The 23697-nt window shown below is 37.7% G+C and overlaps 1 long non-coding RNA gene and 1 pseudogene across 7 annotated transcripts in view; both read right to left on the bottom strand.

The window, feature by feature from the left end:
• Window positions 1–23697, bottom strand: part of LOC140635186 (uncharacterized) — a 127840-nt gene that overhangs the window by 93217 nt on the left and 10926 nt on the right. For 6 of the 7 annotated variants that reach the window (XR_012032551.1, XR_012032555.1, XR_012032550.1 and 3 more), the window contains exons 2-3: window positions 16453–16567; window positions 12616–12700 (exon numbers count right to left, since the gene is read on the bottom strand). This is a non-coding gene — a long non-coding RNA (uncharacterized lncRNA). The remainder of the gene's footprint in view (window positions 1–12615; window positions 12701–16452; window positions 16568–23697) is intronic. The other variant, XR_012032554.1, reaches the window with a different exon arrangement.
• On the bottom strand, window positions 8218–8993 carry LOC140634823 (cleavage and polyadenylation specificity factor subunit 5 pseudogene; annotated as a pseudogene).

Raw genomic sequence — 23697 nt, 5'->3', positions numbered from 1 at the left:
TTGAATGTCAGGTGACCTAAAGTGGCTCTGTAAATGACGAATCCCAAACTAAGGTCAATAGTGCTATGTAAAAAATAAATGCAATTTTTAGCCTTTCATTTTCATAGTATGGCCTATCACATGTTGCCTTTCTGTCAATTCACATTGATATGTGCATGCACATGCATTTGTTTGCATGCACACATATGCGCATGCACACATATCACCACAGCAAACTCTCTAGCAGGATCAGAAGCGCCAAGACAGATTTCATAAAATTTGAATGAACCCGTCAAAAGTTCTTACAATGTCAATGCTACTTCAAAAGCATTTTCTTTGTGTCTGCTTTAGGATCTATCTATGTCTTTATGGAGATTAGATAAAACTTCAAAGCTTTGAAGACAGAGAAGGAGAATTATTTATTTGGAGCCATTACAAGAAAAATAAAGGACCCCTACTCTTTGCATCATATTAAATAAATGTGTCTTAATCCTGTCATGAGTCCTGGTTCTACCATTCTTTTACCATTACTGGGTAGTTACTTTGAATCAGTGACTCAGTAATTCTCATCTATAAAATGGGGATAAATAATGCCTTGTGAGGATCAAATGAGACAATATATGTTAGGTTTTTTTTTTTTTTAAATTGAAGTGTAGTTGGCATACAATATTAGTTTTAGGTGTACAACACAGTGATTCAATTTTTATATACATTAGGAAGTGATCACTATGATAAATCCAGCTGCCATATACCACCATACAAAGTTGTTATAAGAGGGCAGCCTGGGTGGTTCAGCGGTTTAGCGCCACCTTCAGCCCAGGGCGTGATCCTGGAGACCTGGGATCGAGTCCCACGTCGGGCTCCCTGCATGGAGCCTGCTTCTCCCTCTGCCTGTGTCTCTGCCTCTCTCTCTCTCTGTGTCTCTCAAGAATGGATAAATAAAATCTTAAAACAAAACAACACAACGTTGTTATATAAGAGTTGTTATAAGAGTATCAACTATATTCCCCATGCTGTACATTGCAACTGGTATTTTTTTTATTTTATAACTGGGAGTTTGTACCTTTCAATCCCTTTTCCCACTTTACCCATGCCCTCATCTCCCTCCCTTCTCACCATCAGATTGTTTTCCATTATCTATGAATCTGTTTTTTTGTTATGTTTGTTCATTTGTTTTGCTTTTTAGATTTTACATATAAATGAAATCATGTGTTTGTCTTTTTCTGTTAGGTTATGAAAGATATAAAAATGCTAGTCAAATATAATCTTTAGGTTAAAAAATATAAAATATTATTGTTGTTATTACTTGGGTAATATTTTTTAAAAATAAAGATATAAAGGGAGACCTATTCCTCCTTCTGGTAATAACTTCAGCAGCATAAACTCATAACTAGTAATAAATGGAGTCATTGATTTTCAGCACATGTGGGATTTCATTTAAGATTAGAGTATTTACCCGAAGTGGCTTGGAATGTAAGCACAATGTTCTGTTGTTTGGTAGAGTTCTCTGAGAACTCTCTTGTTAATGCCTGGTTGGATCCAGGGGACTCTGAGCTAGTCAACTGGAGTTATATTCTGTAGCAGTTGCCTTGTGATATCTGGTGGGAAGTGTGGGGCCTCTCTAGTTGTGAGCTCTCACAAGCCTCTTGGGCTATATAATAATAGAAACTTCTCAGCACCAGCTTCAAACAAAAGAAAGGTGTATACTTGGGGTTCTGATTCCTAGTTCCAATCCTACCTTCATTGTGCTTGCCTTCCTGATGCTCCTATTTCTCTTCACTGGGAAAAAAGCAATTTGATAAATTCACTTACTGTGTAGGGTTTGCAGCTAAATGTGAATCTAAAAGGAGGATGCAGGGGCATCTGGGTGGCTCAGTGGTTGAGCGTTTACCTTCAGCTCAGGTCATGATCCTGGAGTTCTGGGATCGAGTCCCACCATAGGCTTCTCACAGGGAGCCTGCCTCTCCCTCCTATGTCTCTGCTCCTCTCTCTGTATCTCTCATGAATAAATAAATAAAACCTATTTAAAAAAAAGGAGGGGGATTCATGGGACTGACAGTGAGACCAAATCCAGCTGAACCACATGGCTAATAGGAGACACAGCAATGACTCAAAGGGAATTGAGGTGGTACCATTCCGGAAGCAGAATGGCTGCTGAGCAGTCTCACAAAACCAAATACTGTCTCTGGTTTGTTTGGATACAAGAACTCCTAATTTTTATTTTTATTTTTATTTTTGGCTTTCTGGTGCCATTGTGAGCTGGTCTGAGAAGCAGCATTACTGTCAGAGTATTTCAGAGTCAGGAGACAGGGGCTCTGGTTCTCACAGGTCACTGATGAGCCAAATGACCTTGGACAGTGTCATTTTACCTCTCTGGCTCTGGCTTTCCCTTTTTGTTAAATGAGCTTGGAATTAGAGATGTTTCAAGGTGCCTTCCAGCTCTAAATACTGTAATTACTTTATTTTCTATCTACTGAGTTCCGTAGATGGTGTGCAGCTTAATTGTGATATGTTGGTTACTACTCAAAATAATGGGAAGAGGAAAAGTGCTGCAATGGAAGGTGACCACTGTGTGTGTCCTTCATCTGTTTCTTTTCACCCCCAACACGGGAGTGCAGGAGTGATGTATTTGGTGTGTTGCACAGATGAATATCTAGTATCTGATTCTTGATCGTTTTAAGTGATGTTCATATCAGGAGCACTAAGGGGAGCGTAGGATATAACTGGGAGAGAAACGTTATTGCTCTGGGATCTATCTTCTCTCTTTTAATTGAGTGAAAACAACTCCACTCCAGAAATGTAAATTGAGGGAGTTGACTATTTTCCTTCTTAAATGGCTTTGGTGGCAGCTTCAACCAGAGGATGGAAGGGTTGACCTCTGAGCATCCTGTCTTAGTCCCTCCATTCTCCAAAATGCTGGCCCTGAAGGAAGAGTGTCACACATCCTCTCACATGTCCTGTCTCACACTGAGTAATGTTGCCCCTCTGCCCCCAGCGGAGCGTTTTAATGATAACGGCTGTCTTCAGGGACAGATCGTGACTTGTCTTTTAAAGGAAGATGAAATCTATTAAGACAGTGAGGACAAAAAGGAAAAGTGATGTCCCTGAGAGGAGAGCTCTAAAGGAGAGCATGGTTAGTTCTTTTCTTGCTCCCTCCCTCCATCTCTTTTGTTAGAGTGTACCCTTCAACTGCTCTGTTTTGTGTCTGGATTATTGTGGTTGTTGGTGTATAAAATTGCTGCTGGTGTGTATAATTTATAAGCTCTAAAAAATGATAAATAGTCTCAAGTAAGAAGAGTGATTTGTGTTAAAGTCCTCAGGGTACTTTTGTAAAGGAATTTAATTTCTTGGGGGAAATTGTCTATAACTTCGTGCGGAATGTTAGTTAACTGGTTCATAGCTGGGATTTATTTTCTGTCATCTTTTTTCTTTTTTTTTTTTTCCTTCTCATTATTGGTTTGGATAGGTTTACCTGGGCAAATGAGATTATATAGCAAAGTCTTGATGAACTGGGAAGCTTAGGGAAATACAGAGGGTAGTTCATTTATTTTCTTGGGTTATTTTTTTTTTTCAAACTTATTGTTAAAATCCTGAGATTTTGTGCTGTGGTCCAGTGCTTCTCAACCAGGGACAATTCTGCCATCCAGAGATACTTGGTACTATCTGGAGACATTTTTGGATTTCACAACGAGGGGGTTAAGAGTGACATCTAGTAGGTAGAGGTCATGGATGCTGCTATACATCCTCTGATACACAGAATAGCCCTCTGCCCCAGCCCCAACAAAGAATTATTAGGCCCACAATGCTAATAGTGTCAAGGTTAGAAATTCTAAGGTTGTCAATAGGCTCTAGGGAACATAATTCAGTATTCTTTTACCAAGAAATTTCTACAGAATCTCACTATTCTTTTTCTCAACTGTAATTCTCATCACCAAGGATGGAGATAGGTAACAAGAAGATGCTGGATCTGGGCTAAATGTAATGAGTCCCACAGTATATAGAGTCCAGTTGCTTTTTCTTTTTTTCTTTTTTTAAGTAGAAAAAAAAAAAAAAAAAAAGCCTAACATGGAGCCCAACATGGGGCCCGACATGGGGCTTGAACTTACAACCTGAGATCAAGACCTGAGCTGAGATCAAGAGTCAGATGCTTAGCTGACTGAGCCACCCAGGCACCATCTCTTTTTCTTTTTTTTAAAGAAATATGTGATCACATATAGTATACTATTAGTGTTTTGAATTTCCTTAATATTTAAGTTCAATTGCTTGATTGCAATAAAAAAACTGGCTAATTTATGTAACTAGTGAAATGGATTTCAGTTACTTATTGCTATGATAGACTTCTGGCAAATACTTCTCAACAAAAAATGGCCAAGCACTGAGACCTGTGGCCTTATCTATGTACTGTATATGTACAAATATGATGATTCAGATCAAAGGTTGGGCAAGAGTTATTTAGTAGTGGGGGTAGGACCTCAGGTGGAAAGATCACAAGGTCAAATATCCTTTGTACTTTGCCCAGCATTAAGCCTGGTGGTTATTGTTGAGATTCATGGATTGACTTAAAAAGCAATATGCATTATCTATATATTAGTTTTAAACTATGCAAATATGAAGAGTATTAAACTACTTAGGCTGATATTGAAGATTCTCTACCATCTGATCTGTTTACTTTTTTTTTTAAAAAAAAGATTTCATTTATTTATTCATGAGACACACACACACACACACACACACACACACACACACACACACAGAGGCAGAGACAGGCAGAGGGAGAAGCAGGCTCCATGCACTGAGCCTGATGTGGGACTCAATCCTGGGACTCCAGGATCACGCCCTGCCCGAAGGCAGGCACTAAACCACTCAGCCACCCAGGGATCCCTGTTTACTTCTTATTAACTTCCTTCTTAAGTCTCCTGCTCTAGTCATATTTTTTTACCCAATGCCTCATGAACCCAACTTGCATATCCACAGATGGTCATGTACCCACACTGTTGCTTATACAATTCCTTCTCCTACTGGCCATTAACATTTCATCTATCCTTCAAGAGTGAGATAAAATTCTATCTCCTTTGCAAACCAATCAGCCAATAATACTATTCCCTCCTTCCTCCCCTCCTTCCTTCCATGAAAATATTGTAATAGTTATTTAGTATTGGTGGTTGGTGATTGTTTTGTTTTGCATTTTCTTGTATTGAAAAAAAAAGTGTACAATGAGTTAGGGGACCCCTAGTTCCAAACTCACACTTACAAAACTTGTTGTCTAACCCAGAACAAATCACTTAACCTCTATGACACTCAAGTTTTTCTACTTATAAAATAGAATAATATTTATTCTACTTCTCTTGCAAGGTAGTTTTGGATCAAATGAGACACAACACAAAAAGCCCTTTGAAAAATATAAAGAACTACATGAATGTAAGACATATTATTGTCCTCCATACACAAAACCACAAAGAATATCACAAAGTGCTAATACTATATATTCTGCAAAGCACTTAGCTGTAGTCTGCACTTAATAAATGAGAGCTCACACAAGCGAATTGTTCCACAGTTAAGACAGACTGGCAGAAATAGCAGTTAGAGACGGGAGGCTGGTTAAGAGGTTACTACCTGTATTGATAGAGAAGCTATTAAAAGCAAAATGTGATTTTTAACATCTCCAGGACTATGATAGAAATGAATAAAATTTTGTGTGCTTTATCATTTGTGACCCAGAAAAGAGAACCCTGAAGGCATGAAAAGTCTTAAAATAAATTATTTGTGTGCAAAAGGAGGCAACATATTCCACCGCTTTGACAATTTCAGTTTCTCCATTAAGGATACAAATAGGAGATGAGGTCATTTAAGCAAAATGTTCCCTGATTTGCTAAAGCCTTTCCTGACTACAAATTAATAAACCTGAATTCATTTTTGTGGCTCACAACTATCTCAGTGTCCAAACTTTCCTTCTTGACTGGTGGAGGAAGGTAGAAATTGCCTGGATGGGTCTGGAGTGTGGTTTGGGAAGTGGTCAGAGCTGGCCTTTAGGTGCTCATCATGCCAGTGGAAGATCCAAGGTGGCAAGTACAGTGACAGGACTGGGGAACAGAAATAGGTGATGGCTCATAATTAGTGGGTGGTAGTGAGCTACCTAGAGGTTTGGCACTTTAACTAGTAGACATTCCCTGAGGCATAGTAGGGAGCACTTTTATAAATCACCCATAGCTCACCCTTTCCCAATTTTTGGGAAAGAGCTCTTAAGGATTTCCAGTTGTAAGGACATTGAACAATAGATTAATCTATTGCCTTAGAACCAAATGTGGTTATGTTTTGGTTCAGTTAGTATGAAAGAGACAGGATAATGAGTGTGAAGAGTTTAGACCCTAAGCTAGACTGCTTCTTTTTTTTTAAATTTTTTTTAATTAAAAAAAATTTTTTTTGCAGTTTTATACCTTTATTTGACAATCAGCGATAAGCTAGACTGCTTCTGTTCAATTCCTGTCTCTGCCATGGATTAACTACTTGATGTGCCTTTGAACAAATTATTCACCCTCTCTAGGCCTCTGTCTTCTCATCTGTAAAACACAAATAATAATTCCAGAGCACCTGGGTGGTTCAGTCAGTCAGTTAAGCGCCTAACTCTTGGTTTCAGCTCAGGTCATGATCTTGGGATCCTGGGATCAAGGCCTGCTTCTGGCTCCATGCTCAGCGGGGAATCTGCTTCTTACTTTCCCCCTGCCCCTCCCCTACTCATATGCATGCTCTCTTTCTCTCTGTGTGTCTCTTCTCTTTTTAAAATAAATAAATAAATCTTTTAAAAAAAGAAATAATAATTCCTACTTCACGGGGTAGTTGTAAAGACTAAAGGAAATAATAAATGCAGTCAGTGCACGTTGCACAATGCATGGCAAAAAGAGAGTCCTCAGGAATTATTAACCGTTGTTATTGAATGGTTAATAGATTATAATAATAGAATGATAGAAGCAGGCAAAGTCTCTGCTTGTATTCCTTGCCTCCCCAGCTAAGTCTTGCTGTTTAAAGAAATACACTGTAGAGGTTTCTTTTCTAGTTTTATTGAGATAAAACTGACATATAATATTGTGCAAGTTTAAGGTGTACAATGTAATGATGTGATACATGTATATATCGTGAGATGTTTACCAAAATAAGGTTAACATCCTTTATTTTGCATAATTACCATTTTGTTGTTACAGTGAGAACACTAAAGCTCTACTCTCATAGTGACTTTTAAGTGTATAGCATAGTATTTTTAACTATAGTCATCATGCTGTAAGGGGTTTTGAGAACTAGTCCCTTGCTACTCAAAGCATGCTCCACAGACTAGCACCATTGGCACCTCCCGGGAGCTTATTAGAAATGCAGCATTTTAAGTCTCCCCAGCCAGACCTACTGAAATCAGAATCTGCATTTTAACAAGGGACCTGGTGATTCCTGTGCTGATTAAAGTTTATAAAGTACCACCCTAGAGCAATGACACAAACGGTGTTTTTTGGAAGAAAGAGAGACCAGAGGGAAGAGAGGGAGGGAGGGAAAAAGGAAGGAAGTAAGGAAAAGAAAGGGAAAAAGAAAGAAGAGAAAATAAAAGCAAAGAAAAGAAAAAAGAAAAGAAAAGAAAAAAGAAAGAAGTCATATACTAGTGAGCAGTTTGAGACTGCTGATTGGTCCTAATACACTGGAACAAACACCATTAAAGGTTAGGATGAGAGGTAAACAAGCAGTCACAACTGCAGTATATTTACAATAAGAATTGGTTAAAGTTGGTATGATATACTGAGACCTAAAGAGGATACGGCATGGTAGAAAATTTTTTTGAAGTCCACTTTCTTTCTTTTATTTTTAAGATTTTATTTATTTGTTCATGAGACACACACACACACACACACACAGAGGCAGAGACACAGGCAGAGGCAAAAGCAGACTCCATGCAGGGAGCCCGATGTGGGACTCGATCCCGGGACTCCAGGATCACGCCCTGAGCACTGCCAAGTCACCCAGGCATCCCTCCACTTTCTTTAATATACAAAAAAAAAAAAAAAAAAAAGAGAAAGAACAAAAAGTAAATGAAACATTTCCACATTTGGTTACACTGCTCTCTAGCTTTTTATATTAACTTTACTATTCAAACAATGGACAGTAGATAAAACAAAACAAAAAAAAACAAATACTTCTACCATATTTATTCTATATTGTATATAGCTGTGCTCAGAGAGACAATTTCTTTTATTTCTCTACTGCTCAGGAATTCAGTTTTATATAAAATTGAACTTGCCTCAAAAGCTCAGGGAGACTAGAAATTACGGGTGCTTATCCTGTGGTATCATTATGCAATTCAAAGAATGGTGCAGCTACCAGCTTGTAATTTTAGAGACCACAAACAAGGCATCTTCCTGAAGTTGAACCAAAAACAACTTGTGTTCCTTAGGTTGTGTAATATCTGCAGAAATCCATGGATATCGAGGGAAATTCAAAATTTGGTATCTGTTAGTTACCAATGCAGCTATCAATGACCTGGATAGCCCAGTATCCCTGTTAAGCTTTTAATCTTTTAATGTCTTCTGGGTTAAGTTCACTTAACTTGGTAACTTAGTTGTTCCCAGCTATAGCAATAACTCATGGGCCAGTCAGTACTCATGCACAATCAGAACCCCTTCTATGATCCTGCTTTTTCCAATTTTATCAAATTCCTCATTCATGCAATGAAATCTAGTTGCAACAGAGTTGTCCTTGTAGAGGAACTTTTTTATACCAAAAGTATTATTACTAAGAGGGTACAGGTTGACGGTGCACTCTAGGGTGAGGGGCTTGGTTGGCTCAATATACTTGTTGCCAAAGTGGTTGACACCCCCACACCCTCTGCCCTTTCCTCTCCACTTGGGGACAGCCAGTCTGCAATTGCATAGCATCATGAACATGCTGGTAATCTCAGGCATTGGTGATGAGCTGAAAGGGGGAGACCAGAAACTTTCCCTGTGCTGGAAGTGGTATTCTGCGTTCTGCTCAGCAGTAGCCATCACTCTTAATATGGGAACATCAATTGTGTTTGATTATAGTAGATGCTCATCAAATATTTATTGATTTATTGATGGACCTTTGCCTGACCTAGTAATAGAGTGGTTAAAATGTTGAATTAAATAGCTACTAAGTCGGCATGAGCAATACATTATTTTCTGCTCTTCTGAAAATACTTTTTTCCTGATAATCCTTTTTTTCAGAGAAATAGTGAAATCTCCATACAGTGGTATATGCTCTTTCCTCCTGTTGGCACTTAATGACTTTCATTTGTATTTTTTTTAAAATTATTTTATGGGGTATATATATCTTGTGTCTCCAACTAGATAGCAAACTCTTAGATGGTAGGAAAGTTATATTTTTGGTGGTTCCTCTAACATCTAGCATAATATTATAAATGTATATTATTAAGTTCAAATATTTATAGAACTGAATGAATATACATCTAAAAGAAAATAATTTTACATTGGAATGGCTAATGATAGGAATTCCTCTTGACAGCAATAAAGATTTCAGTTTATTGAATATTTCCTGTGTGTTAGGTATTGCTAAGTGCTTTACTTATGAGGTCTCATAATTTTCTTAATGATATTATGAAATAGCTGCCTTCATTCCCTACTTTACAGAGTGGAGCTCAGAAGAGTCATGTGACTGTCTCAGGGTCACACTGTCAGGCATGTCAGACGTGAGATTCAAAGACATCTGGCAACTATGCTATTCTTCTTCTCACATAAGAAGTGGGTGGGATTCTAAGTTCACATTCTCTATTTTCCAATGCGGGTAATTCATAGGAAAGACACCAGTAGCATTAGACCCCAGCTGAAAAGATCAAAGAAAACCAGAACTCTCCTGGGAGATCCTTTGAAGAAATTTTATTTTCCTCAGTTTTTTCAATTTGGGTTACATATGATTTTCCCTATGGGCTTTGGGTGTCTTTATAAAACCTTTGAGGCCAAGACACAGCTTCCAAATGACATTGCACTAATGGTATAACAAAGTGGACATATTTCACATTAGCTAGTGAGATCAGGTCAAGGCCCATGCTTTGAACTCTACTTTTTCTAAAATACTTCCCTGACTCTGCCTGCTTTGATCTCTTACTTTCTTTCTAGTATGTTTGGTATTTATTACATATTTGACATAGACATACACTAGCCTCATATGGCTAGTTACCTAGAGAACCCATATGTCAGGTTTGGTCTCCTTTCTCCTTAAATCTAGGTTGGCCTATATTCCTGTTCCATGCCCTGCATAAAATACATTGCTCTCCCCAAGATTTTCAAGAGTTCAAAATAGGTTATGTTGTAGGTTTCGGTGTCTGGCTCTAGATTCTTGCCTTCTCCGAATTCTAGATTTTCCATCTTGTGTTTTCTCCCTGTTTATTTCCATTGTGGCCTCTATCCAAGCATGGATCTTAGTCCATTTTTCTCATTTCCACAAAGATACCATTTTTTTTGTGTGTGTTTTGCAATTTGCAGACTCTACTGAAAGTTTAGGGAGAAGAGGGGAGTCTATACTCTAGCAAAGCAAAATCTCAGAATCAAATATTAGGCTATTTTTAATCAAAAGTCCTTCTCCCACTTCTGTAAGTTGCTGGGCTATTCTCTCTTCTCCTTTCTTCTACTCCTATCCCAACAAAATCCAGTATTTCCCCTCATTTTATTATGCAAAAAAATTCAGCTCTTGTCTGTCCCTATTTCTAAATTCAGGTCTTGGTCCTTTTCTGCAAAGCCAAATAGTCTCCATAGAACTCCTTATTTATCAAGTTCTTTTTTTTTTTTTTTAAAGATTTTATTTACTTATTCATGAGACACACACACACACACACACACACACACACACACACAGGCAGAGGGAGAAGCGGGCTCCATGCAAGGAGCCCGATGTGGGACTCGATCCAGGGCCTCCAGGATCACGCCCTGGGCCAGCAGCATCAAACTGCTGAGCCACCAGGACTGCCCTTAATTATCAAGTTCTTTTGGAGAAAGGAGGGACTTCTATTTTCAGTTACTTATTATTATTTTCTTAGTTACTTATTAATACTATTATACATTTCACTCCCTATTTACAGGCAAATTTCCTTAAGCATTAGGACTACATTTTTCTTCTTTTCTACTCCTATAGAAAATTTCAAAGTTAGTTCGTTCATACTTGTTTAGCTGAATAGACAGACAAGAAAGACAAACAGGTATAGACATAAAGTTGGGGAAGGAAACAGAAAGAGAAACAAGATGGTCTCATCACTTTACCTGTTACTTGACTGAGCCTAGGGGTCCTATCCAATAGTGTCCTTCATATTTGGGTGAGGGATGATAGAGAGTAGCTTAATTCCTTTTCTGCCTCAAAATGCTTCTTGCTGTCTATCTCTCTTGTTGGATTCCTGTCTTTTCAGGTTAGTTTCTGTCATCTTTCCTGCTAAATGCTTTGCCCTTTCAATATGAATTTCTCTTCTTCTATGGGAAAGTGGAAATCTGAAGATCCAGAGTGGGAGGCCACAGAGTTATCTGAACCAAAGTGGACCAGAAGTAAGTTTTGAAGTCAGTGTATGCAACTGAGAATCCTGAAACAAAATAAACAAGGAAATACAAAGGGGTGATGCATGTGGAAGGGAGAGGCAGACATTATGGGCTCCAAGAAAGTTTTAGAACTACTATTGTTTTTCATAGGTTTGTTTTGCTTTGTTTTGGTTATGAGCAGGACAAAGGGCATTTATGTTCTAGCTGAAAGGGCACAGGGTAGGACAGATACTATTCACCCCTTTTTCTGAAGAATATAGATAAAAAATGTTTATTAAAAGCAAATTATGTCCTAGAAGTTATATCAGATTTTTGCTCTTTCTAAATTTTTAACACAAAAATATGCATACTTTTGTAAAAACTCTAAGCAGATCGTATAGATTATATGTTTATGTACAGCAGAAATGTGAAGTACAAAGTTCTTCATCTCAGTACCCTTCTATCACAATCAGTTTCCCCTATGTAGAGCCTCCACTGTGAACAATGTCACTATTGCTAAGACTCAGAATATTCCATTTGTTTGATGTTGGAAGGGACAATTTTTTTTTTCTGATCACTAGAGGGGACTTGTCTTTTGTTCTCTCATGAAATAATCTTCTCAAAGTTTCCTTTACTCATGACCTATGTTTTCAGATGACAAACATACTCAGATTCACATTTTTGAGCAGTCCTCAATATATGAAAATTGTGCATGGTCTTCCATGCTATTTTGTTTGTTGTGAAATTGCAGGTTATATATGGGTGGGACCAGGCTATTTCATACTGTACTGTTCACAAAGGGAAATATTAGGGTCATGGGAAGTTGTTCTACAGGCCAGGCAAGCCATAGCATATAAGCAGTACTCTACTGATACCTTATTATGAACTACTGACAGAGAATAAAATAAGTGATTCTTTTAATGAAGATGAAATGCATGGTTCATTGAAGAAAGCAGAAATGTCACTTGCTACTTTCAAAATTGGACCATTTGGTTGAACATTTGTGTTGCTTTATTTGCTGCTTATCAAAAGATTTAGATAGGTCTTACAAAGTTCTTACTGAATTTGCGAGTATAACCAGAGAAAAAGAAAGTTAAAACAAATAAAGAAAAAATAAAGTGAAACTTACTAGACAAATTTATATCCAGGAGTCTGTTATTTCAAGAATGGTCAAGCAGGCCACATAGTTGGTGGGGGAACCAAGTAAACCTGGACTAAGAGACAAAGAAGAGCTGATTGTGTAGAACCCCAGGCCAAACACCTGTTATTCAGTCTCTACAATCTTCACATACTACTCCCTGGTATTCTTCATGTGGTTTGTCAAGGCCTAATGGCAAAGCTTTGGATTTTAGTATTTCTTGTATGCAATCAAGAAACTATGAATAAAATAATTTCACTTTCCACCCATTCTTTCTAGAGACCAAAGAAATGGGCTTGTATCACATGAGTGAATTAGGTTTACTAGGTGCTAAGCTTCTTTAGATAAGGGCTTGCACTTTATTTGTTTTTTAAAAGTCCCCTCACACTTAGCACAGTGAGGGGCACCCAAGAGACAATAACATATATTTTGTGTTTGTTTTCATTTGTTGTTGTTAAGCGTAAAGGGAATTGACTGACCATTTGATTAAGGATTCAGAGCTACTGAAAAGTAGGCAGACTCATATTAATCTGATATTGTTTAGATGGGTGCTATATGACATCTGTGGAAAGAGCCAAATGATCATTCAAACTCTTGTCTCATCTAAAGAGTTTTGTAGTCAATCTAAGTACTTATGATAAACTGTGTAATAGGAGGAAACAATCATAAAATGACCCTTTTCCAATTGCTTCAGAGACAAGCAAATTAACACTTTGTCACAGACCCATTTATTTTAATTGTTCTCTCCTAGGTAATATCAAAAAGTCAACATGAGTAGAGGAAACAGAACAAAACAAAACAAAACAAAACAATTTGTTCCTCATTAAATGTTAGAAAAGCCCAAGATAAACCTATTTAAAATTGATCTGATAAGCCCTGAGAACCGTGATGCACTGATGTGTTTTCCTCAGCTAACGGTCTTCAGCTAATATTTATCCATTGCTTTGAGTAACCATTAATCTCCTGTGTTGAGAAACTCCACAAATGCAATTTCTAGGGCATTTAACCTTTCCACGTTTGCTGTCTCTTGAGTTTGGGTGACTCGCTTGTGGTGTATACTCAATTTCATTTAGTTTTCTTGGGTCCCAATTGCCAAGATAATAGCACCAACTCCATTTAAAATTAGTCTTTCTCCTTCCACAATAACACAGTGATATGTTCCTGAGGTGTAATGAAGTTAAATTCATTTTGCCTTCCCATACTTACATTCTTATCCATTACTACTTTCTCTTCCCTGCAATGCACTCCCTGCTATTTTTCTCCTCTGTAATTTGACATCAGGAATGACCACATAGGAAACAGCTGAGCAGTGTAAATGCCTTTCTAATGATCTCAAAGCTTCACCACAAGCTTAATAATATTAATGTCCTCAGTTCAATCTTTAGTGATCTTATTTTTTGTTTGTTGCTGTTAAAAAATTTCCATAAACTTAAATATGCAGCCAACTTAAGTTCACTTTTTAACCTAAGGATGTCGGATCCACCCGTTCCCTCCTCCCTCATCTCTTTCCTCTCTCAAGTTACCTTAGTCTGGGCCTGACAAGTAAAGCTTTTGAAAAAAATGACCACAGTTCTGAACAAAGCCTGTTGTTGCAGGTAATTGTTGAAATATCAAGGGTATTGCGTCCTCCATTACTTAAGCTCTCATTTGTGGTTTTCATGGTTTTGAGGAATGTTTATAGCTGACAGTCCTTTCTTTACAGCTCTATCCTTCAAGCTCTGGCTGATACTGCTAAGAATGACCGCTTGAGTGACTGATAAAATGTCAAGATGCCATTATTTCCAAGAGAGTGTTTGGGAGCAATAAGATCTGTTTCAATTTATCTCATCCACCTGAATTTAAGTCTTAGGTTTAACTTCGTTGGCTGCTACAACCAAATTGTCTCTGGGTTTTTGAGAGAACAGCCATCATGGAATGCAGAGAGGGTTATAATGATGGTCACGCCATGACATTTGTGTTGTATTTCACTGTGCACATTGGTGCAATATTTTGGACTTAATTAATACTCTCCAGGAACCTCAGTTTATGGATGGCAATAACCATATTTTAGATCATGCGAAATACTGCAACAAAAATTCAATTCATAAGGCAGATGGCAAAGCCTAGTTTGAAGAACAACAAAACAGGAAGATTTACAGTGAGTTTCAGAACTCTTCAACTGGAATCCAGCCGCTGCCAAAGCTCTGTTATTTCACTGGAGGGTAACAATCTGTGAGGGTCATTAGTGTCCTCATAAAAACTGAGATTAAACAGTAGTCAAATGAAATGAATAAATAGTTGAGGCTTTTTCTGTGCAATAGAAGTGGAGTTGTTTAAAAAGCAAGGTTTCCAAATGTCCAAAAAAATCATTCTTGTAGTCATTTGTTTTCAACCTGGAATTTACTAAAGTAATAATTTTTAATGGAATGAGAAGGATCTTGTTATATTCTCAAGTATACAGAATACAAGAAAACATTTCATTAGCAGGCATCTTTTCTGTCTCTCTCTTTCAGAGCTAAGGACTCAATGTGGAAACAGTTATGATGTAAAAGAAAGGCTAATGAACAGGATGCCAATAGCCCCACTGCCTTGGTGTTTCTGATTTTGGCACTGTCACAAGCACCATATAAAATAAAGTATGGTTCACATAGGTTTTAATCAGATGAAGCACAAAGTTCATAAACAGTTTAGATGTCTTTTAACTTTTCTGAAACTGGTAGGGAAGGCTACTGTGGTGGAGATCTGACCACACACAGACTCAGCAAGCACTGTGGCTCTGCCTAAGGACTAAAGAAAATGGTACAGTGAAATAAATCTTTAAGAATTATAGTAAATGAAAGCCACGCAACATCATAGGATTTTAATTATTTCAGAATAGACTTCTGTGACTGTTTTGTGTGTGTGCACGTGCATGAATGGAATTTGCAGCAATTATTCACATTAATATTTTTTCTATTCTAAAAATTACAATTCTGTTTAGTTATTATAAAATTTAGCAGATGAGGAGGGGAAAGGAGGATAGAGCAATGATTTAAATTTCTATTTTCTACGGCCAGAGATTTTGGAAGGATCTGAAGAGTAGAGGCATTAAGTAGTTATACAAAGGACAGCTAGACATTTCTTAGGCAACCACCATTTGTGTTTCATCAACTCTATTATGGACCATACCACTTCTAACCACTACCCCTGCCCAACTAGCCAGACAATACAAGTATCTTATGGAGAGTCACACACTCAGATGTTACTCCTATAAATCTTCTGCTTCAATGTGTGTACCCTAGACCCGAGCTCTCCCTTGATGTGTACCTTGGCAACACTGAAGTACTGTGAACAGGTTATAGGTGTGCCAAGATACTGATTCCACAGCCTTCTTGGTAGCCAAGCAGGCCTGAGGTGCCGCCGTATGGTTGCCTTTAGCTATGATTAGCCTTTATAGATAATGCCGTTGTTTCGTAAAAATGTGTTCACTTTCTATGTGGTCATCATATTCACATAGTTGTGAAGTGCTGCTCTAGACCTCAATTTCCTATGAAATGAGGGGGATTGGACAATTCTATTCCCATGGTCCATTCCATCCCTATAATTCTGCAAGCATATATCAGCCTGCAGTTAAAATACCCAGAACTCCTTGTTCCTTTAGCCCTAGTTCCTTCAGCCACAGAGGCTCATAAAAATTGAATTAAAAAACATGGAAAAATGTAGTAGAGTATATTTCATGTACTAGAAATCTACTACCTGATTTTTATTGGACTCTGTGCACAAGAGGCAAACCTTGTTTTTGTGGTAACAAAGGAGCCCAAGGAACTATAACATGATCTATTATTTAAAAATACTGTTATATTAAAGGACCTGTGACGTATCTTTGTGATCCATCCAGTCCTTTGCCTCTTCTATCTGATTTGTTGTTTTTGGCCATCCCCAGTGGTTAGCTAGATGAGCTCCCAAATTCTATGCAGAGAAGGACCTGGAAAGAGAAAGATAATTATTTGCTCTGCGGGTGAGTGTACGAGGAAAAAGAGGAAGAGGATGGAACTGGCTGACACTGAGATGTTCAATAGCAGTCTCTTTCTAAGAAATCAAACTTAATCATTTGTTGGAAATGATGCAACATTTTCTTCTAGATTTAGGGTAGTGGAGAAAATCTTTTTTGTCTTCATTTTACTTTAGTTGCATTTCAGAATTCCATGTCAGGTTTGCAATCATCTTCTGACATCTTCAAGATCCTGCTTATTCCCTTGGAGAGACATCGTTCTTTATAGATCTCATAGACAAAGACAAAGTAAAATGGTATCATTTTCACTCTACAAAACTTCACTTTAGCACACAATTACTTTTGAAGCCTTCCCTGGCTGATTAAAGTTGGTAATTCATTCCCTAATATATAGCTCCAGCATTTTTCAATTACTCTATGTTCCTTAGTATATCTTTTTCTTTCTTTCTTTTTTTTAGTATATCTTCTTCTAAGGTAAATGAAATAATACTTATGAAAGGGCTTTGCAAACCATATGACACGTTACAGACCTAAGACTTTACTATAACTATCATTTAGTTAATTAGAATATAAATACAATAAAATACTATCTTAATTTGTTCAATATTTTTTTTCATTTTGCCATCAGGCCTATTTCCTTTACATGTTATTTTGTAAGTATTTCTTAAAACCTAAAAAAAAGATTTTATTTATTTACTCAAGAGAGAAAGGGAGAGCAGCAGCAGGGGAAGGAGCAGAGGGACAAGCAGACTCCTTTCTGAGCATGGAGCCCAACATGGGGCTTGATCCCAGGATCCTGAGATCATGACCTGAGACTTGTAAATCAAGAGTCCGCTGCTTATGCCGGCTGAGCTATCCAGGTGGTACCCCATTATTTTGTAATTATTTCCTGTGTCTTTATTTATAAGTACAGTAAAGGCAAGGGCAAGCTCAAGACCCTTATAAACTGCCTGGTCTTGTATTTCTGACTATGTTCTGTGTTCTCACTGTATGCACAGAAGATAAGGAAGTCTGTTCACTGCCTTTCTAACCCACAATGATACATTTAACTGAGAAGACAAGATCAACATATATGAAACTATCTTAGAAAAACATACTATCTTAGAAAAACATGAGAGATAACTGATAAAGTTCTAAAGTACCTTGAACATTTGGTATCATGGAAACTTGAGAAGGCATGATGATATGCAGATAGCTGTTAACTTGGTGGATGGATCAGGGGAGACCCTTCTGAAGTTGGTGCTGAGCTAGGCTTTAGCAGAGGAATAGGATTCATATTTACAGATGGGGGAAGCATGCATGAGGAAATTCTTTTCTTCAAATACCATGACACATCATTGCTACCCAAATGCCCATTCTTTACATAAGCACCATGTCTTCCCAAATTGCTACACATTCATAATTTTTTTTTGTAAAGAATATTGGTAACAGTAGTAGGGTATATATACATGAATATACTACTGCCACCAGAATATGAATTAAGCATCAGTTAAAATCAATGAATAATTTCAAGCACTCTCTCTCTCTCTCTCTCTCTCTCTCTATATATATATATATATATATATATGCCAACACTACATGTTATAGGAAATATAAACTTATAAACATAACAATGGAATATTAATCACTTTTTTAAAGATTATTTATTTATTTATTCATGAGAGACACACACACAGAGAGAGAGGCAGAGACATATGAAGAGGGAGAAGCAGGCTCCATGCAGGGAGCCTGATGTGGGACTCCATCCTGGGACTCTGGGATCACACCCTGAGCTGAAGGCAAATGCTAAACTGCTGAGCCACCCAGGCATCCTTTGATCACTTTATTAAAAAGCTAATATTTTGGGAGGTTGGAAATATTATTTTAATATAATGGAGAAAGTGAGGAATCAGTTAACCTGAATTTTATCTCAAAATTTTCCCTAATTCATTGTTAGAACATGGGGAAAAGCTCTTATCTTTCTCAGGTTTTAGTTTTCCCTCTTACAAGTACAGGAGTTGGGTTATATTAGTTTTCCTTCCCATCATCATGGCCTCCTGCCAGTTTCTTACCATTTCTGGGAGGGACTATTCCCACGGATGCCTAATTGAACTCCCGGTTCTCTGGACTTGCTCTCCTCTTCTCTATTTTCCATATATATGTGAAGAAAATAAATGATAGCTCCAATATGACCATGGAATTCTCCTTACCACTCTTAAGGCTCTACTTAGGGTCTCTGTAGGGCAAAATCCCAGTTCTTTAACATGGCACAGGAGATTCCCTATAATTAATCCTACTTCTTCAGTCTTCTAGCCCTCTAAAATTTCTGGTTTACATCTGGGTAATACTAAAATATTACCCAGTAATACCTGTAGTTTCCCAGAAGTGCCATTTTGCCCCTTAATTCTGGGAAATCTGTTTGTGCATGTGACCCCTCTTACAGGGAACATCCTTCCTTTTCTCTCCATGCTGGGCTCGCTTATTTCCTAACTCCTTCCCTTCCTAGTGTTTCCATGAAGCTCCACAATCACTGAGCCTCCATCTTGTTTATATCTGTCATCCCCTTTGGTCAGTCACTGCTTTCAGGTTGGACGCTGTATTGTATTCACTTTTTCTTGGCACATAGGAAGCACTCAATAAATATTTTGGAATGTGTGAATCCATGAATGAAGAGTGTGTGCATTCTATTTCCTATGACAGTGGAAGCTCACAGAATACAGATGAGGAAAAATTAAGAGACTAGAATGAAGAGTGGTTAGTGTTGGCTAGAGGGATTGAGTTAGTTAACTTTTGATGAGTGAGTGAGATTTTAAAAGGCAAAAATAGGGAGATAGAAAATTCTTTTTTTTTAAGAATAGAAAATTCTAGGCAGTTGAAACATAAATAGGATATTTCTGTTAGCAGGACTACTTACAGAATTTGACTTATTCTGAATTATTCCCAGACTTAGTGGTTTAAAAAATAATTTATTGTTTTCTGTCATGGTTCTGTGGGTTAACCAGGCTCTCCTAAGAAGTTTTTGCTCGGGTGTCTAAGGCAGTTGTCTTCAGAGATTAGCTGGGACCAGATCATCTGAAGGCTCAAGTGAACTGGAGGTCCAAATGGATGGCATTTCACTCCCATGTCTGGAGCCTCGATACCCTTCAAGTGCCTATCTATCAAAGTAGCATAGACTTACACAGGCTATAAAACACCAGAGTTGGAAGATGCCAGACCAGCTAAGGATTATGCCAGGACGGGTCATGAAATCACTTTGCCCTATTTGCTCAATCCACATTAACATAGGGTCCATCAGGATTCAAGGGAGTAGAGAAATAGGCTCTATCTCTCATTGGGGAGGGCAAGATCATGCTGTAGAATACATAAGATAGGAGATATTGCTATAGCCCTCTTGGAAAATACACTCTACTGGAGGCTTTTTTCTGAGAATAGTATGGTCACAGAAAGGGGAATATGACCTCTTAGACATAAGGAAAGTTAGCCTGAGCCCAGAGAGCTCTGCATGCACAATCTTATTAAAGTTTTAATAAAAGGTGTGCTGTTCAATCAGTAGGCAGTTTATAGTGTTTTTCATGCTGCTGGAGTAGTTGTTCTCTCTCAACCCTCTTGAAACTTTTTTGTTTTAACATGTGGTTGTTCTACATTGATCTATTTTGCTGAAATTGTGTATCTTATGACAGGATATCAAGATGTCTCTTTATTTTTTATTTTTAACACATTCATTCATCTTGAGACAAAATGTAAGCTGAGCAAACTTATCACATAGGAATATCTTCTGTATATTTGATAGATTTCAGTTAAATTTAGTACACATGTAGGGGTCGTAGAAATAACAGATTGCATTGGGGGATGGCTACAGTTCACTGAACTGCTAGGGTAGCCATCTCTGAATACCTTCCAAAAAATTGCTTGCAGTAATTGATGCCCTGGGAGAAGCTAATGTATTGGCAGAGGGAATAGAAATTTAAGAAAACTATGTAGTGATTTGGTCGATGACATAGCCAGACTATATAAATTTAGACACAACTGTCATTTTAGTGAAAACAGGTTTTGGGTTATTTTTTTCCCCTGCCAAAGTTCCTAAATAATTATATCTCTACTTCAGGATACTCAGGTACAGTTTCTGGGTCCAAGAAATCTTAGGAAGATTTTCAAAAAGCCAGAGCACTGTAAGTAACAGCCCATCTGTCCCCTAATTTTAGAGTATTTTTTTTTAAAAGAGAGATCTCTTTCATTTTTATGCCCACCTTTAAACTGTAATGCAAATGATTCAGCAGGCTACCCTGGTAGATGATAAACAAATATTACCTGCTAATTTCCGGTTCTATTACCTAACATATCTACACAAGTAATGGCAGTACCACAGAAAATGCTATCACTATGTTGAATTTTAGTACCATGTCAATGAGCACACTGAGAGACTTCCTAGGAAATAGTCCTGTGAAAATCATTAATGCTTTCATAATGTGAATGTATTTTCTTTTAAAAACAATGTTCACTGCATGAGAGTGTTTTCCTGTGAGGACCCTGTTCTTAGTATCAGAAGAATCAATTTCTTCTGTGCACCTGGCTTGGGTTTTATCTTCCAAACAGTAAGTGATGTGACTACTAGCTTCCCTTTTTTATTGTAGTTCTCTTGGAAGCTTGGAGACAAATTTGTATTCCATTTCTAGTAAGTGCACTGTATTATACACTATGTACACTTTTTAAAATTTATTTAAGATTTAAAAAAATTTATTTATTCATGAGAGACAGACAGAGAGAGAGAGAGAGGCAGAGACACAGGCAGAGGGAGAAATTGGCTCCATGCAGAGAGCTCGATGCGGAACTCGATCCTAGGACTCCAGGATTATGCCCTGGGCCGAAGGCAGGCACCCAACTGCTGAGCCACCCTGGCTTCCCTACACCTTTTTAAAAAAGATTTTATTTATTTGAGAGAGTTGAGTAGGGATTCTGATGTGGGGCTTGGTCCCAGGACCCCAAGATTGTGATCTGAGCCAAAGGCAGACACTTAACTGCTTGAGCTACTCAGGCAACCCATACTATGTTCACTTTTGAATTCTACTTTAAATCCTTCCAGGGACAACCAGGTACAAAACAAATAATCATATAGTTAATTTATCTCAAGTTGATTGATCTAGGATTCATTTGCCGTAACAGTTGCTTAACCCTACATGTGAACATCAACCTCACAGAGTTCTTAGAAATTAGAAGGTTGCAATCCCCTCTTTGATTTATGCAAGTTCATTCACCTTTCAAGTAAAGCAAAATAGAACTGTTTGGTTAGTCTTCATCCTAAATATGTATGGTGATGATGATGGTTTAGGAAATAGTTAATTGTTTGAAAAATTTTGTGGGAATGTAGTTAGAATTCCTGGCTTCTCTACATGGGGACTTTACTTCCAAATTGACTTCAGCTGGTAAATATTATAGAAAGGTGAATTCTAGCAGGAGCTCTGAATTACTTTTTTGTTCATTTGACAGAATGTCTACACTAACCCCACATTTTTTATGGATTGTCTCACATATCTCCCCTACTGAGGCTGTCGGAAATCTGTGATATGTGAGACCAACAATGGTGTCCTCTGCTAAATATGTGCCAGGTAAAGGGGTGAGTTTTGATGGCATATATATTTAATTTTTGCCCCATTGACTGATACGAGGAAAAAGTCTAGATTAAAGAGAATAGACCCTCTGAATAAAATACCCAAACTTGGATACCAAAACATAGTACTCATTCCAGAGTGTTCATGTCTTTAGTTATAAAATGTATAAAGTATTCTCGTTGTTTAGCCCATGGTTTTACGCACATTGTAAAAACAACAAATAACAATTTATGATGGAAATAAACCACGTTTGTGGTTCACTACCACCCAAACAGCGATGACACTGACTCTCAATCTCTTTGACTTTGGATTTGAAACACAGTGACAAATGCTACCCAGCTGTCTGTCAGAAATAAATTTCTGGATTAAATCAACAGGGCTTCAACTCAATCTGGATAAAATTGTGGCAATGTTGACAGCATAAGGGCATGACTCTGAGGAACTCATCTGAAATGCATTCTTATCAGAGACTCATGTAGTAACATCTCAGAGAACCAAGAAAATGCAAGTAAGTCTGGGTTAGTTTTCTGGATAAGCAAGTGAATATGCCTCCCCTCCCCATCTTAAACCTGTGTTCCATTATAGGGAACATGCATTGTTTCTCTGTGGAAATCCTTTGTGTGCAGGACATAAGAACTTTGAATCAATTAATTACTCAAACAATGACTAAACTGTAAGTGCCTTTGAAGACATAATAAACATCTCAGTGGCAGATACAAACTTGGATATGATGCTATTCTCCCCATTGACCTGTTTAACATCTACTTGAGAAGATGCACTATGGGCATAAGATATAAGCAAATTAAAAGAGTATTGGGAGGAGGTCTCATGGAAGTTTAAAAACAGGAGAGGAAAAACCTGGTAAGGCTTTTGTGTTATGCCTCACAGAAGAAAAAGTGGATTTTTCTACATCCTTGCCATCTCGCCTTTGGTTCACTGATGCCAAAGCACTACTTGCCTCTGAACTTTTTGTAAAATAAGCACTAAATAGTTCCCTGAAAACCTGAGCCACTTTTAGTTGGGTATTCTGTTATTTGCAGATGAAAGTATCCTGCCTTGAAAACCAGCTATTCTAGACTTAATCTCATGAGAGTTCTGATGTATTCTGGCTTGTGTAGAATCATCTAAAACATTCCTTTGGGATGTTGCCATTTTTTAAATACTTTGTTCTTTGACCCAGTTAGAACATATATTTACTAATTCATAAAATACACTTTTATTGAATTATCTTCTGTGAGATAGGCTCCATGCTGGGCACTGGAAATTTAAAGATTAATGAGATGTCCTTCCCTTCACAGAGCTCACAAGCTACTGGGTGGAGGGTGGGGTGAGAGGAGACACAGAAAAAACTAATTTTAATGAATTGTGCTAAGTTCTGATATAAATATAAGGTGCTCTGAGGAATGAAAGTGAAAGATGTGGAATGGTAGGGTAATAGTGGGAATGGCTTCCCAAGAAAAGTTTCCCCAACATATCTTAGGAAGTCTTTTTAATGATAGGAATTGTAGACACCATGGC

Source organism: Canis lupus, chromosome 6 (genome assembly GCF_048164855.1).
Source record: "Canis lupus baileyi chromosome 6, mCanLup2.hap1, whole genome shotgun sequence".
NCBI classification, from domain to species: domain Eukaryota; kingdom Metazoa; phylum Chordata; class Mammalia; order Carnivora; family Canidae; genus Canis; species Canis lupus.
Note: the sequence above shows the minus strand (reverse complement) of the source record. Positions and strands in the feature narration are given on the sequence as shown.